The sequence below is a fragment of the Aricia agestis genome, chromosome 6, assembly GCF_905147365.1.
Source record: "Aricia agestis chromosome 6, ilAriAges1.1, whole genome shotgun sequence".
NCBI lineage: Eukaryota > Metazoa > Arthropoda > Insecta > Lepidoptera > Lycaenidae > Aricia > Aricia agestis.
Genome location: NC_056411.1, coordinates 12,087,205 through 12,101,376, shown reverse-complemented (window position 1 = coordinate 12,101,376; position 14,172 = coordinate 12,087,205). Strand labels below are relative to the sequence as shown.

General features: G+C 34.4%; 1 protein-coding gene across 1 annotated transcript in view; it reads left to right on the top strand.

Moving 5' to 3' along the window:
* The window catches only part of LOC121728458, a 301,224-nt gene that overhangs the window by 103,492 nt on the left and 183,560 nt on the right, over window positions 1-14,172 (top strand). Inside the window, exon 2 of the mRNA XM_042116649.1 lies at window positions 799-833. The gene's annotated coding sequence lies outside the window, so the exon portion shown is untranslated. The remainder of the gene's footprint in view (window positions 1-798; window positions 834-14,172) is intronic.

Genomic DNA, 14,172 nt, shown 5'->3' with positions numbered 1-14,172 from the left:
GAAAGCTATGTATTTTTGTATGTTTGTAATGAATAAACTCAAAACTACTCTGCCGATTTTTCACCATTGGAAAGCTACATTCACCCTGAGTACGATAGGCTATATTTATTGCTAGAAAATATAAGGGATTCTTAGTAAAACGTACCTAACGTAATCCAACTTAATATTATGTCCATTGTCCACTCGTGCGAAGCCAGGACGGGCCGATAATATTTTTTATTACTGTAGGTACGGTATGTAGATAATTATTGTTTTGAAAATCTTGAATTTGTATGGGATACAATTAGTGATAAGTGCAGGTGATTAGTTACGCAGGTGATTAATAATCAGGAGAAAGCAAGTGTGGACAGCGACTAATTAGTGCAAATTCTTTATTTTCTCCTAATCACTAATCACCTGCACTTTGCACTAACCAAAGTGAATACAGTCTTTAATAGATTACTAAATAATTAGTACTATTAAAATCTAGTCGAGTCGCTCATAAGCTGGTTCGACAATCACTAGAGTATTATACCGGACTACTAACAAAAAATGCATTTATGAACTTATTTTTCAACCCCAGTGAAATAATATGAAACGTTTTTTATTAATTTTTAAAGGTCATGTTTTCACGCGGAGGCAGTCGTTATATAAAATGATATCGTAAACTGTTCATTGTCTCTTTTTCTGATATTCCTATCCTTGGCCTGATTTTCGGTTAAATCAGAACCTTTTTTTATTGAACATAATTTGTACCCATATTATAGTATTATGGTTATAGGTTATATTTTTTTGTATAATATTTTTTCTTTCTTGCAGATGATTCCTGCATTATAACAGAAGCGAATATTGTGGTAAGTTCTTATAATAATATTATATTAGATCATATTAATATTATCTTGCAAGAGAATCAATATATCGAGATTTAAAGTAGCCTATATCTGGGGGCACGGCAGTGCCCCAGCCAAGCTTTTTAGCAAAGGCACGGCCGTACCATACTTTTCTCGAAGCGGTTCGCGGCTATTTCACACCCCCTTTATCTTCGATGTTAACAAAGCTAGGGATTTAGAATTTCGGTCAAGCTAGTTTTAATACTTGCTCCAATTGGAGCAAGTATTAAAACTAGCTTAACCTCCAAATTACATGCGATTTCGATAAATAGTTTAATAGTTACGGATGGTCAAAGTTACTACATTTTGTCACTCACTGACTGACAGATCATCAAAATTCTAAGGTACTTCTAGCAGACTTAGAACCTTGAAATTTGATACCCGGATAGGTCTTTATTCACAATGAAAGGAAAAATTATGAAACTGGCCAAGTGCGAGTCGGACTTTCGTACATAGGGTTCCGTACCGTAAATTTGTATGGGAGCCCCCTTAAATAATAAGTTTATTTAATTTTTTTTATGAATTATTAAAGTTAAAATAAAATTGATTATTTTCTAAAAATTTTAAAAACCTTGCTGTTACCATTATGGAACTATATCCATAATGGTAACAGCAAGGTTTTTGAAAATTTCAAAATTTCAAGAGCAAAAAGGGAAAAAAGCGTGTTTGTTGTATGAGTCCCCCCATCAATAATTTATTTTGTTTTAATTAGACTATTAGCTTTTATAACGACACCAGAAATACATAATTTGTGAAAATTGCAACTATCTAGCTATTGCGGTTCTCGAGATCCAGTCTGGTAACATACTGATGGACGAAGGACAGACAGCGAAGACTTATTAGTTATAAATAATAAAGTCCCGTTTTCATCCTTTGGGCAGGAAAACCTAAAAACTGGAAAATAATATAATATAATACTAAATTAAATAAAAGAAAAGATTTTTATGTTTGTAACTTTCCAAAAACATTATAAGACGTATAAGATTCGACTGCATAATATTGTATTTTGTTTTACGTACAAAAGGTTTTAAGTTAATAATCTACGTAATGAAATGGTATTAATTAAATAAAAAATTGCGTACACTCCTTAGTCCTTACTCGCTCGATATAATATGGGAGTTTTAAGTTATCACATGAAATAAGGACTGATGTGCTCCTTTCCTGCGAGGAACGAACGAACGAGACGCTTACATCTGTGCTGCTATATATTCAATGGTAATGCTAAAAATCATCTTTAAGTATTAAAACTTAAGAGTCAAAACTTATTTAAAAGTGACCTGAAAAAAAGAAAAAAAAACTTTCAAAAAATAAATGAAATCCCACCAAAAACATGAAATGTCCTTTTACATTTCATGTTTTTGGTCGGATTTTCATAACGACGTATGTGGCCAATGGTACCCAATAAATCCAATTAGTCACTGATTATTTCTCTAGTGCTCATTGCCAAGCCACTATGATAATTATAAAATAAAGAAATCTATCGATACATTTACTGAATGTTGATTTAAATTACAAAATAAGTTGAAGGCTTGGCTTGAATGTGATCTGAAAACTTTTGACGACAAAAGTATTGAATAGCTATGCAATATTTTGCTTGGCTCCTTTTACATTTCATGTTTTTGGTGGGATAGATCTTTTACATCATCTTAAGTCAAAAAACGTTCAAGGTTTAACATTTTCCGAGACTAAAACTAAAATACGCACGGTGCAGTAAACAGAATCCACCTAACCGAGTTGAACATGCTAAGTGGCTGAGCGCAGAAAATTAATCTTAGCAAACGCCATTGGCAATTATTCACATGGTAACATGGGTAAATTGCTGAGTTGATGTACAATGTGCCTGTATATATTTATGTCCACTCAGCTTAGCATTAGTTTCGGAATTGCGAAATGATCCTTAAACTTAGTTCGGGAATTACGTAATTGTAATTTGTGATCGCTTAGTTCTTTGTAAATATTTAGTGATGGATTAATATACTTTTTGGTATATAATATACAGCAACATAAAATTTTGATCCTGATGAAACAGGAGATATAACGGTGGGAATGTGTAGTGGGCTAAAGCTAGTTTAAAAAAATATAAATAATCGGCCAAGTGCGAGTCGGACTCGCGCACGAAGGGTTCCGTACTATTATAGAGCAAATCTAGGCCAAAAATTGTGTTTTTTGTATGGGAGCCCCCCTTAATTCTTTATTTTATTTTAATATTATTATTAAATATTAAAGTACACAAATAACTAGGGACTTTGAGAAAAATCTAAATACCTACCTGTAGCCATTAATGATATTGAGCAAAAAAGGCCAAAAAAATCACGTTTGTTGTATGGGAGCCCCCCTTAAATGTTAATTTTATTTTGTTTTTAGTATTTGCTGTTATAGCGGAAATAGATATACACAATTTGTGAAAATTTCAGATGTTTAGCTATAGCGGTTCTTGAGTTACAGCCTGGCGACAGACAGACGGACAGACAGACAGACAAACGGACAGACAACGAAGTCTTAGTAATAGGGTCACGTTTTTACCCTTTGGGTACGGACTACGGAACCCATAAAACAAAGTTGTGAAGTTAAGTTCGTTAGAACACAACTTAGTTTCCAATTTTATATCAGCAGGAATTTATACATCCTGTCCCTATAATAATTTCATCTAAATCGTTTCGTTGCAGTGGGATCCCCAAGACATCTTTTGCCCCTCGGGCACCACAGACATCATGTTATTATTATAAAGTCCTTGCCTTGGCAGTCACCCCGAACGAAACATCAGATGTGGTGGACTGATATCTGCTGAAAAGAAAAGTAAGAATGAAAATATTAATTTTAAAATATATTATGCAACATACAAATAATATAAAACATAACATAAACTCTATCCAGTTGTTCTTTGAAACAGATAAAAACTGTTCTATTTTATTTACTGCAACTGGAGTTAGGAAAAGTTGAATTCGTAACCGAAATTATTTCATATTGTGATGATAATATAAATTCGGTGAAGACCTGATTCTTCTCACAACATTGAGATAAAACTTGGGTAATAATAATAAAAGTTTTTATGGTCATAGCAGTTTTACAGGAGTTTTTATTTTATTACCGAAATATCAGGGACTGCTTTAATGTGTTAATATCATAAATTAGATCATATTAGCTTCGTGAGGGCTCTTAATTACTGAAGTTGTACAAGCCACGGATTAAGAAAAGGCTAGCGGAAAATTCTTAAGCTTTGTATACAGAACTTATATAGTGGTATAAATCAAAGTTTTAAAGTAACATGTAAGACCACAGAATATATATTAGTTGTACCAGGTAAAACTAAAAAACCACAAAGAATACAGTATACAGGGTGTAACAAAAATAAGTGATAATACTTTAGGGTGTGTACGTGTTCCTTGTAGAGAGTTCAATGTGAAAGTAGCAGCGTTGAAAGACCAAAAATTTTTTTCACTTTTGTATGGGGAAATTCGTGACGCTTGGGCCCTTGCCCATACAAAAGTGAAAAAAAAATCGTCTTTCAGAGCTGCTACTTTCACAGTGAACTCTCTACAAGGAACACGTACACACCCTAAAGTATTATCACTTATTTTTGTTACACCCTGTATTTTATAGGGTGTGTTGCACCAGAGGCGTTGTTACAGTTAAAGTTAAGATTTTCGTCAAATATGGCGTCCTTTATTTTACTAGAGATTTGACAGTTCATTTAACATTTTGTTATAGTTAAAGTTTAAGTTAAAGTCAGTTGGTGCAACCCACCCAGGTTAGGGTGGGTTGCACCAGAGGCGTTGTAATAGTTAAGTTTAAGGTTAAAATATGGCGTCCATTATGGACTTTTACTATGGATTTGACAGTTCATTTGACTTAGCTCTCAATGCAGCTCAGCTTTTGCTTGTTTCCTGCCCTTTTTCAGCTTGGTAGGTAGAAAAAAGTTCGTATTTAAATAAATATTTTCTTCCAGGATGGCAACTATTTTTTGTGCAACAATATTAATTATTGTGCCTAAACGAAATGATTTAAGTACACGAAATAAGTAAGTAAAGCTAATATTTTACACCTCTATTGTGTACATAGACATGATCATAATATTATAGTCATTAGAGATCCTTAGGATGAAATTGCTTGAACTTGGAGTGGGCTGGACCGCTGTTAGTGTCACTTTGCCCACTAAATCGACCGCGGGCTGACTTTTTATTAGATGTCCTGGTTCTGCCAGCGACACCGCCGGCCTGTCCTGCTAATTTGAATTTATGGCGCCCCTCTCGAATGTTGTACTTGCTTTTTTATGTTTGTAACTTGACCGCTTTATCATGTTAATGACCTGGGTGTTTAATTTATAAAAGCTTTGGCTCTTTATTAAATACATGCCAGACAAAATGTGTGTGTGAAACACTGTATATTTGTTTCGACATGAAATGTAATAATAATAATAATACATGTTTCCACGTTGTATCGGCAGACGCCATAGTCCTTCCATAGTCCCAGTTACCCAGTCCACTAGCACCTCACCCCCATTTCTAACATCCATTCCCTGTAATAGTCCTACACTGGCCGCTGGCTCTCCTTGGCCGTACTCCCATAGTGCGGACAGAGAGAGTCGTCGGCCAGTGTCACATAACATTAAGATTAAAACTGTGTAACGGGCCTCTACGTGTTGGCTTCGGCCCCACGCATGCCTTCCAAAGGTCCTTGATTTAATTGCCTGTGAGCAAGGAATACCTTACACAAACAATAATAATAATAATAATATCTATGGACGCTTCACACCACGTCAGTCTGGCCCCGTTCTAAGTACCTGAAAGACTTGTGTTACAGGTACCAGACAACGGAAATATATTTAATATTTTTATACTATACATATATTTATGATTTTTATTATATCATACACATATTTAATACACATCCAGACCCAGGAACATTGAAAACTTTTTGTTCCGTCGGCGGAATTCGAACCCGCGACCCCCGGCTTGAGCTGCCACACACTCAACCAATTGAGCCACAGAGGTCGTCAATGTAAATAAATTATGCATATTCACTTATCGAGATCCTAAAATAGGTACTATCTTGCCAAAGAGCAAAGCATTTTTGTAGATTTAGCTTAGATAATTCACAGATCTTGTGATAAAATCACCTGAATAAACTATATTTCGTTTAACTTTACTTGTAAATAAACCACAAAAATCAGGCATTTACAGTATTGAAAAAGGGAGACAAAAGAGCCCGATTTAAATAGTTTTTCAATGCGTAAAAAGACTTTCTGGTTAAAAATGAGTAAAGGTTTTAGGGCGCTCGACTGAGTTCCGTATAATTAAAAATCTCACTAACGAACACCTTCGCATCCGGAGCCCGGCGAGGCCTGAAAATATAAACTTATTGCTCAAAGTATTGCCTTTTTCATCCACACGCTATTGCCGCTATCGGAAGCAATTTAAAAATGAATCCACGACTTTTACATGCTGCCCAAACTGCATAAGTCGATACATAGGTGGCAGTGGCACAATGTAAATGTCCTATCAGAGAAGTTGATTACTAGGCAGATGGCGGACCTAAGTAATTTGGTCGTGTTAAGTCAAACCCATCCGACAGCTAACATTGAATTGACATAAGCCGACCAAATGACGTAGGTCCGTCAAGTACCTAGGAATCAATTTACTGGATGGTACAAACAATCTTCATATTATTATAATATTAAACTGTAGGCTATTTTTAAACTGTAGAATAAAAAGTATGCAGTATCATGAAATGAATTGGATTTTGGATTTTATGTACTATCAGAGATGTTGATTCATAGGCAAATGGCAGACCTACGTACTACGTAGTTTGGTCGAGTTATGTCAATTCCAGCCGACAGATCACAGCTAACATTGAATTGACATAAGCCGACCACATGACGTAGGTCCGTCAACCCTTTTTAGGATTCCGTAGTCAACAAGGAACCCTTATAGTTTCGGTCGGTCCGTCCGTCCGTCTGTCTGTCCGCGGTTTTGCACAGAGACCTACAAAGCCGTAATTCGGCACGAATGCACATCCTAATGATGCCGACAAATGAATGGTATAAAAGTTCTAAAAACTTTGACTTAATAATGACGACCTCTGTGGCTCAGTTGGTGGGATGTTGGCAGCTCAAGCCGGGGGTCGCGTGTTCGAATCCCGCCGACGGAACTAAAAGTTTTCAAAGTTCCTGGGTCATGGCTGTGTACTGTGTAGTGTGCATCAAATATGTGTATCATATAATAAAAATCTTAAATATATTATGTATAGTATAAAAGTATTAAATATATTTCCGTTGTCTGGTACCCGTAACACAAGTCCTTCAGGTACTTAGCACGGGGCCAGACTGACGTGGTGTGAAGCGTCCATAGATATTATTATTATTATATTGAATAATTCTCTACAGCTAAATAACATTATTTATTCAAACAAGACGGAACCTCTTTTATGTAATTTAATGAGAATAGAATAAAATGTTTGCACTTTAACTAACTTACCCAGATAATCTGCAGAATACCTTGTTAATCTGCAGTCTATCTGGTTTATGCACATTAACGGTAACATAAATATATACAAATTACGAGAACCTTATTAGTGTAAGATAATTTATTACATTGTATTATAACGAATTTTTCGTAGCATTTTTGAAAAATGAAAATGAAAAAATATTTATTGTTCTCACCACAATACAGTGATTTTGTGGGAGACTGGTGCCTAAGCTAGGCATAGCCTGTATTTCAGGACACCAGACCTCCATCTTACATTACAAAAAAACAAACACATTATTATCGAGTACATTTCGTATTGAAGTTAGAGTTATTAAGTGGTGTGTGTAAGCGCGTGAGTGTGAGTATATGTGTGTGTGTGTGTGTGTATATATATATATTATATATTATATATATATATATATATATGTGTGTGTGTGTGTTTAGTCGGGAATGGTAATAAGTTTTTCAGTCTCATCATAGTTTACTGTTAGTAGCCATTCAGTCAACTTTTTCTTGCACATTTTCCTAGTTAAATGAAATATATTTAGGATCCTGTTTATTTTTTTTATAAGTATATCTTCCAATGCCACAGAAGAAGCCGTTGGTAAAGAGGGTACGAAACAGAAATCCGGGAAGGTCAGGATAACGTCTTTTCGGTTTAAGGTTTAGAGGCAGAGAAGGGTTGTAAGATATGAGGCTGTGTTGCTTGAGTATTGTGTGAGTTATAAACAATTGTCTCACTATTAAAACTTTGCTCTTTTTGTACAGATCTGCTGTAGTTTATCTAAAAGGTAACGAGTAGGAGACTTTCAGGATAGCCCTTTGCGCTCGTTCTAGCTGCAGCATGATGGACTTGAGCGCACCGCCCCACGTCGTAATGCAATATGCCAATATAGACTGACAGAGGGTAACGTATACCATCATCCTCAAACTCTCGTCTGCCACCTGTCTTAAATTTCTAAATACAGGAATTAGCTTTCTTATGCGCGATGTGAGAGTATCAATATGTGGACGAAAGCTAAGGGACTGGTCTAGTATAATTCCTAATTAGTATTTAGTTGTGGATGTTTTTTGTAGCGGTTCACACGAGCATTGTAGAATGTTATGGATAAGAACAAGTGTGTGCAATAATACAGTGTAAAGAGTTTGTTGGTGGGGTATTTTTTATTGAAAATGAAATGTATGTTGTTTTACTAGCATTAAGCGTTAAGATGTTACTGCGTAGCCATTGCGATACTATGTCAAATATAGTCTGGGCTGTTTTGTACAGATTTGTTACAGTGTCATTTTAGCATTGTTAGCGGCTAGCGCAGTTTGCTTCAGTAAATTACATTTTGTTAAACCTTTTAGCTTTCGCACAAAAACTTTTCATTGTATTGTAAAACAAAGTCTATATCTTTAAAATAAAAGTACTTAGATAATATTTTTATCATACTTTGTTGGATTTTAATACGGCCTGTCTTCATAAGACCATCATGATGAGTGAACACAATGTGTGCCCGTCTATAATATTCGTTTATTGATCATATTATTATTTTAATAGATAATAATAATAATATCTATGTACGCTTCACACCACGTCAGTCTGGCCCCGTGCTAAGTACTTGAAGGAATTATATTTAATACTTTTATACTATACATATTATATAAAGATTTTTATTATATGATACACATATTTAATGCACATCCATGACCCAGGAACTTTTGGAAACTTTTTGTTCCGTCGGCAGGATTCGAACCCGCGACCCCCGGCTTGAGCTACCAACACCAACTGAGCCACAGAGGTCGTCAAATTTTATAGATGACTAGATGACGCCCGCAACTCCGTTGCGACTTGCTCCAAAATTCTTTTATCACGCGGGAACCGTACATTTTTTCGGTATAAAAAATATCCTTTGTCCTTTCCCGGGACTCAAAGTATCTCCATACTTTTCAGCAAAATCGGTTCAGTGGCTTGGATGTCACAGACAGACAGACAGACAGACACACTTTCGCAATCAGTCTTTTCCATCATACCCTAACGTAAATAGCGACATTAATGCATAAAATATAAAATTAATAAAACTTGATGCCCTTTTTTAAAATATTACATAACCATATGAAAACCCGAAAACGGGTCTTTCGCTGGTTCACACCACAGATTTTCGAACCGCGGTACGAAACAGCGAAGAATTGTTTTTGAATTGCCCGATTCATACCGCGGTTCGAAACAGAGAAAACCTTTTTTGAATTAGTGGATTCGAACCGCAGTGGAGATATTTCTATAATTACATATTCCTTTAAGTACATTTAAGCTCAACATAATTAAGAAATCAAAAATATTAAACTAAAGCAAAAACAAGATAGGCGCAAGAAATTACCGACTTAAAAGAATAGGTAACATCATAACGTGGGAGAGCCATGCTTTGGCACGAATGGGCCGGCTCGACCAGAGAAATACCACGGGCTCACAGAAAACCGGCGTGAAACAGTGCTTGTGCTATGTTTCGCCGAGTGAGTGAGTTTACCGGAGGTCCAATCCCCTATCCTCCCCTATTTCCTTCCCTACCCTCCCCTATTCCCTTTCCTACCCTCCCCTATTACCCTATTCCTTCTTAAAAGGCCGGCAACGCACCTGCAGCTCTTCTGATGCTGCGAGTGTCCATGGGCGACGGAAGTTGCTTTACATCAGGTGACCCGTTTGCTCGTTTGCCTCCTTATTTCATAAAAAAAAGAGTTATTAGCGGGTGAAATAACCATTGGCCATGCATGGCCTGGAAAAATTAAGGGCTTAAAATTAATTTTATAATTATAATAATTTTACTCCTTTTGATTCTTTTACTACTTTGGTTTTTTTTTATTTTAATTTTTCGACTACGATTTTATACAGTTAAATGTAATTTTAATTTTTTTATTTACATCAGTTTCTTGTTGATTTGTTTAATTTTTTTAACTGTGATTTTATACAATTATATAGTTGTAATTATTTTTATAAAGATTATTTATTTTGAATATTTAAAATTTATGACTGTGATTTTATGCAATTATAATATACTGTTAGGTTAATTTTAAAGTTAGCGATTACCTATGCGTGGGCTGTGATTTACGATCCTCTTATAATAAATATGTAAAGTTTCTCATTTTTTTATGATTTTGAAATAAATATCATTTCTTTATTAAAAATGTGTTTTTATTTCTTCTTGAAACCACTTTTCTATACGTCTGTACAAATAAATAAATGAGACTAAAAATGTTTGTTACAATAATTAATGGCTTAACCCTCCGTGTACTAGGTGACTAATCTCACCATGCTGTAGGTACTAGGTAGGGTATGCTATACCCCAACAATAAAAGGTAGTTAAATCCGAAAAATTGTTCCTCATGATTGTAAAATAATAAGTAATATATTTAAATAACTAATAATGAATTGGTTTATGTAAAATAAATTCAATTTTACATTATAATATACATTTTATAAGCAAAATTACAAAAACTTGACTTTTTCTTCAAACTGTAAACTATAAAATCTTTTCTACTGTACAAAAATCAAATGGCACCTATTATAGTATATTTCTTTTGGGGCACCAAAAACTGTATAAAATAAATCCGAATAAAGTCCCTATTTATTTTATTCAGTTAATGTAAGTTATTAAAAGCGAAGTAACGAAAAAACCATCTTGCTGAATGCATTAAATGTAACTTTATTCCCTTAGCTACTTTTTCCTATTTAATTTTCTAGTGGTTTAAGGACTGTGCTCCATTGCATTCACAGTATTAGTTTAAGAGATCCGACAAAATTTTGCAAGGAAACGGTTTGTTCCGACCATTTTATTTAGTAGTCTAATTAAAAGCAACGTCGTGTCTTAGGAGGACATTTTAAAGAATTTAATTATCTCAAACGCTGAGAATTCTCTCGTGTTCACTTTTATAAACTTTTACATTTACTTTTATTCCTTTTTAATGTATGTAAATGTTATACCAGGTGCATATTATTATGCTGCAATGCAAGGTGAAACCTTGATTAATATTATGTTTAATTAGATTAGTTGTCTAGTATCTGTATTCATTATTTTTAAACGAAACGTTGAGATTAAATCTTTATATTCTATATTTTAATTTTGTGTAATAAAGCTTTAGTTAAGCCTACAAAGGATTCACGAGTAAAAAAAGATAACAATGTCACTGGCACGCGCGTATTTTGAATGTTCAAAAAACGAATTCTTCAAAACAAAGACCGTCAATTTATAGATTGTTAGTACAACAATAATTGATCTGGGGGCACGGCAGTGCCCCAGCCAAGCTTTTTAGCAAAGGCACGGTCGTACCATACTTTTCTCGAAGCGGTTCACGGCTATTTCACACCCTCTTTATCTTCGATAAAGCTAGGGATTTAGAATTTCGGTCACTAGGACAAAGTATTAAAACTAGCTTAACCTCCAAATAACATGAAATTTCGATAAATAGTTTAATAGTTACGGATGGTCAAAGTTACTACATTTTGTCACTCACTGACTGACAGATCATCAAAATTCTAAGGTACTTCTAGCAGACTTAGAACCTTGAAATTTGGTACCCGGATAGGTCTTTATTCATAATGAAAGGAAAAATTATGAAACCAGCCAAGTGCGAGTCAGACTGACGTACATAGGGTTCCGTACCGTATTTTGTATAGGAGCCCCCCTTAAATATTATGTTTATTTTTTTTTATTAATTATTAAAGTTAAAGTACAATTGAGTATTTTCTGAAATTCTCAAAAACCTTACTGTTACCATTATGGATATAGAGCTAAAAAAGGGGAAAAAATCGTGTTTGTTGTATGAGGCCCCACATCAATAATTTATTTTATTTTAATTGGACTATTAGATTTTATAACGACACCAGAAATACATAATTTGTGAAAATTGCATCTACCTAGCTATTGCCGCGGTTCTCGAGATCCAGCCTGGTGACATACGGATGGACGACGGACAGACAGCAAAGACTTATTAATAATAGGGTCCCGTTTTCATCCTCTGGTTAGGAAAACCTAAAAACTGAAAAAATAATAATATGTACTTATAAGTACTTTATTAAATAAAAGAAAATATTTTTATGTTTGTAACATTTGCAAGAACAGTATGAGTTTCGACTGCATAATATTTATTTTACGTACAAAAGGCTATTATAAAATGTAATCTACTGCGATATACACTCCTTACTTGCTCGATATATGGGAGTTTTAAGTTATCAGTTATCACGTCATGAAAGAAGGTGTGCTCCTTTCCTGCGAGGAACGTCGAGACGCTTACATCAGTGCTGCTCAACGGTTATGCTAAAAATTACCACCTTCAAGTATTAAAGCTTAAGAGTCAATTATAATATGTGAATATAATAATCGACACAGAACTCAGAGGTATTTACGTTACGTTGTCCACCTGTAGAACTTACGAAGCCTCAAAGAAAAAATCTAAAGGAGATAGAGAATGGGTGTTAAGCTAAGTACAGAAAAGTTATAATGTGATTTGAAATGATAAGAAAAAACCTACAAAAAAGAAATGAAAACCCACCAAAACATGAAATGTAAAAGGAGCCAAGCAAAATAATGCATAGATATTCAATACTTCTATCGTAAAAAGTTTTTAGATCACATTCAAGCCAAGCCTTCAACTTATTTTGTAATTTAAATCAACATTCAGTAAATGTATCAATAGATTTCTTTACTTTATAATTATTATAGTAGCTTGGCAATGAGCACTGGGCATCCACACGCATAGGTTAGAATTTAGATGAAAACATTTTTTATTGTTTCATTTGTACCTATGGGGACCCCTAAATATTTAAATATTTTTTCCATTTTTGTATCAAAATCTTAATGCTGTTCGCAGACTACACCTATTAACCAAGTTTCAATAGTATAGCTCTTATAGTTTCGGAGAAAAGTGGCTGTGACATACGGACGGACAGACAGACAGACATGACGAATCTATAAGGGTTCCGTTTTTTGCCATTTGGCTACGGAACCCTAAAAAGGTTAGTGTCTTAAAAATAATAAATTTTAAATTGATCAAATCTTAAATTGCAGCATAATAAGAAAGATCACAATAAATGGAAAACTTCGTACTATCTATTTTCAACATAATAATATTATTACCTAACACGTGGTTAGTATCAGAAGGTCAATGCTCAAATATTCAAAAAGGCCGAGGCCAAAAACTACTGAAAGGTGAAAGCTAACATATTGTATTCCGATATGAAATGTAAGCATTCTCCTTCAGGAATAAAGATTAATGATACAAATACGTTCCGATGGAAAGATTCGAGGAAAGAAAACAGACGTCTTCCAACGTTATATTTTATATTTAGTTGTTTATTTTGTATTGAATAAGTTTCCGGATTTTCTTTAACGTTTCGACGTTTGTTGTTATCCAACTAATATAATAAATATTTATTCAAAAGGGATATGTGGAAGTGGATTTGAGGGTGAATATTATGTTCTTAAGTTTATTTCAGTTAAGAATAGTTTTTTTTCTTAATAAAGAAGTATAGACAATGGATTAAGCTATACAATGTTTTGTCGACATTAGATAGTAAATTCAGCATAACCTGAGAAAAAAAATTGTTTTCTCAGGTTATGCTTAAATTTACTAATACTAAAAAACTGCAGATTCTTCATTGCTAAGTGGACAGTGAGGAAATTCATAATGAGTATTGACCTTTCACTTCAAGGATTAAGAACCGCGCTGTTATTGGTCAATGTTCAGTCGCGAGTAAGGCGCTTTGCAGACGACGGGGCGTGCCGGTCAATTTCGCCGCGAACGATAGCACAAAGGGAATCCTATATTACCAACGCACACGGCGGGCAAAAAGACCGCGCTGAAGG